The following is a 3779-nucleotide window of genomic DNA, read 5'->3' as shown; positions in this document are numbered from 1 at the left end:
ACAGACATCAGGTTACGTGATAAAAGTGTTTTGGTTAGGGGTTTAGACAAGGCACTCATGCACGTGGCTTTTCCAAATCCAACCTATTTTTAGCAATCTTTGCCAAAAATGACGTTTTGTGTATTTTTAAAGCTAAAATTGTAAAATCTCGATTTTCAAAGCTTTTCCTCTTTAGGAAAAATATGAACTAGGGGGCCTTTGGGACTTATGTTAATTTGAGGCCGTCCAATAGGGAGAGGATGGTGGACATACTCTATACCCTCAAAGGGGGGACAAGGTAGTCTTACACCTCTTAATGGCCTCTTACCTATTGAGAAGTTAAGGGAGGTGGCTAGGGGAAAGGAATTTGGGGGGGGGGGGGGGGGGGGGGGACTACTTTGACCTGTTTTTCCTCACGTTTTGGCTCCGATTTAAAAATACACTAAAAATTTGAAATTAAAAAAAAAATCAAATTTCAAAATTTTCCTCCTTAAAAGGCTCCCAAATCTATTTCATGGTCAAAAACACATTTTTGACCTCCAAATGTAAAAAACGTGCACAAAAAAATCAAAAAGTTGAAAATTTTCAAAAAAATTCAAAACATCATTTTCCACCTTCCAAAGCCTTTCCAAACCTATTCTATAGCTAAAAAGTGAACTTCTCTCTCTACAAACCCTTTTTCAAGCTTTTCATTGTTGCAACAACCACATGCACCCCCTATATTCCGGCATGATCTCTCTGCTAGCTTTCTCCCACGTTCATTGTAGCACCAAGCAAGCTCCTCCCCCATCTCTTCCCCTTGCTCACCACCTTTTCACACCAAGCTAGCTCCTCTTCCTTCTCTCACCTCCATTACAACATAAAACTACTTTTATTCACTCACACTACATGGAAACCTCTACTTCCGATCCGAAGGTGGCAAAAGTATGAGCTCACATGACTTGCATACCACAACAACACGAGGAATGAATGGTGAGTGGGCATTGCAAGGGTTCACCTCCAACATAAAGACAGAATGGTAAGAAAACTACCCTTGTAGTTTACATTCAGAGCTTAACATCATCTCCATCTTTAAGTTTATCATGTTGAAGACAATCAACCTCTTTATGGCTTTCAATGTCTAGGGCTTCACACCTCATATCATTGGGGTGTGATATATTGTTGATGGCTTTGGTGTGCCATCTAGGGGTGTGTAGCATGTGATTGAGTCTCACAATGCAAGTAAGTTATGTTATCCATGGAGAGTTATCAAAGATTCTTCTTCTAATTTCTTCTTTGTATAGTTGTCACTAGATTATTAGCTTTGTATAGTTGTCACTAGATCATTCTATACTTTATAGCTTTGTGCTGACAAAATTTGGTGCTTACTTACAAAGTCAACTTGTTTTGAGAGGACATGAGCAAACAACCATATGCAGAGATGGAAAACACTATATTTTTGGTCCGTGAGGAACCCTTCACTACCATGTTAAAAGATTTCGATTAGAATAGTAGGACTTGTGTAGAATCTTGAACCAATAGGTACTCTCTAGGAGCTCTTAGAAAAGCACTCCATAAAGTACTACCATCTTCCCTAGTGTCATAGACACACAAATACTCAAGTGTATATAAATCTCTAGATGAGGAAGACAAATACTTGTAAGAGAAGCCTGACAACAACAACATGGTCTCCCTTTGTAATTTTTTTCATGAGGTTGGATTCCTCTATAAATGCTTTTGTATTTATACTCATTTTGGTGCAATATAATTATGTTTTTTTTTAAATTGTGTCATATTGAGTGAGAGTATTTAATTTAGATTAGTGGGTTTCATACATATTTGAGAAACATTGTTGACCTTTATGGATATTTTGATTTGCCTCTAAGATGTTTCAAGTCTCAAGTCTTAATTACTCCACCATGAAGAAATTCAAGCACTATTTTGATTTTAACTTAATCATTAATGGTTATTCTTATTGAAGTGGATCATAGCCTTTGTTAAGATGTCCTCATTTGGGGATGTTGAATATATCCTCTTTATTAGCAATGTTTTACAAGTTGAGAAATCTAAATTCTTGCTTTCCAACATGTTATTGTTTCCATACTAGTATGCCTATGCCAAACATGACTTAGAGAAAGGACAACTTGAGATGAAGGTGTTGATGTATAGCGGTGATTGATAGGTGAACAATCAACTTATTATTGATTCATGTTTCAACATACATATATTGTAAAGCCTTTGAGTTTCCACCTTTTTTAAGTAGTGTTGACAAGTTTTTGGTATCAAATCTTCTTAAATATCCCTATTGCTATCGGTAGCTATTTCTTTAGTATTGGTAAAGATTATATCAATATCTATCACCCTTGTGAACTTAACTATAGGTCTGACTTCTACTATGTATTTCATTTGGATAGACAAAGTGTAAACATAAATTATAGATGCATGTATTGTTAACATAGAAGATACCACTCGAGCCTATATAAATTTCTAGTCAAGAAACCTTTGGTTGGACACTATAACAATAGGGGTCACATGTGGTTTCAAATACCAAAGAAATGGCTTTACCAGAACATTCCCAAAAACAGGGGATGGACACAAGGAAGTAAAAATTGGCTCCTTGTTTGGCCAATTTCTAGTACTGAGTGTTTAGTGCACAGGATTTATGAGGCCTTCAAACACATAGAAAAATGGGGTAGGGGGGGAGGATATCACTCTTAGTACATCAAACACCACATATTTATCTCATGGCCATGCATGAATAAAAGGGCATGTTTTCCATTTGAAGGCCCCAAGGCCCCTAAACAAGAGGGGCTACAAGGACGTGCAAAATGCCCAAATAGGGACCCCTTGTTAGGTTTAATGGCCATGTCAGTAACTGCTACTAAACCTAAGTATATAGCTATACACTTGTGTGAGCCACTAACACAAAGTAGAATGTGTATTTTGCCTAAGTGCATAAGATAGAGAAGAAAGAAAGGGGGCACACAGTGTGTGTCGGCTCTCCACCTCCAACCTGTGTTTGTGGCTATAGTGTGTGTGTGTGTGTGTGTGTGTGTGTGTGTGTGTGTGTGTGTGTGTGTGTGTGTGTGTGAGAGAGAGAGAGAGAGAGAGAGAGAGAGAGAGAGAGAGAGAGAGAGAGAGGATCCGGGAGCACAACGGAAGAAGATGATGATTACGTACACACACACACACACACACACACACACACACACACACACACACACACACACCATAGCCACACACACAGGTTGGAGGGGGAGAACTGACACTGTGCCCCCTTTCGTTCTTCTGTATCTTATGCACTTAGGCACAATACACAGTCTACTTTTTGTTAGTGGCTCACACAAGTGTACAGTTGTACACTTAGGGTTAGTAGCAGTTAGTGATGGTGGGCGGTCGACCACATGGCCATTAAACCTCACATTCTCCCACTTGATGGCCAATGTGGGAGACCATAAGAATGGAAGAGAACCACGCTTCACCCAATGCCCATCAACTCACAACTGTGCTAAAACTGATGGCTCGAGAGACTTTTAGTGAGTGCATCTACTGTGTTCTTTGACGTAGGAATCTTCACTAAATCAAGACTCTTGTTTGCCAGGCATTCATGAATGAAGTGACAATGCACATCAATGCGTTTCGTTCTGAAATGAAACACTAGATACGGTTAGCCAAGGCAATAGCACTCTGACTACCACAATGAAGAACTCGTGTACCCTACTCCAATCCAAGATCTTTCACTAGGCGAGCAAGCCAAATAGCTTCTTTGCATGTCTCACTCAATGCAACAAACTCTGCCTTTGTGGTAGAAATGGATGTAC

Source organism: Adiantum capillus-veneris, chromosome 4 (genome assembly GCF_014529385.1).
Source record: "Adiantum capillus-veneris isolate H3 chromosome 4, ASM1452938v2, whole genome shotgun sequence".
NCBI classification, from domain to species: Eukaryota; Viridiplantae; Streptophyta; class Polypodiopsida; order Polypodiales; family Pteridaceae; genus Adiantum; species Adiantum capillus-veneris.
Note: the sequence above shows the minus strand (reverse complement) of the source record.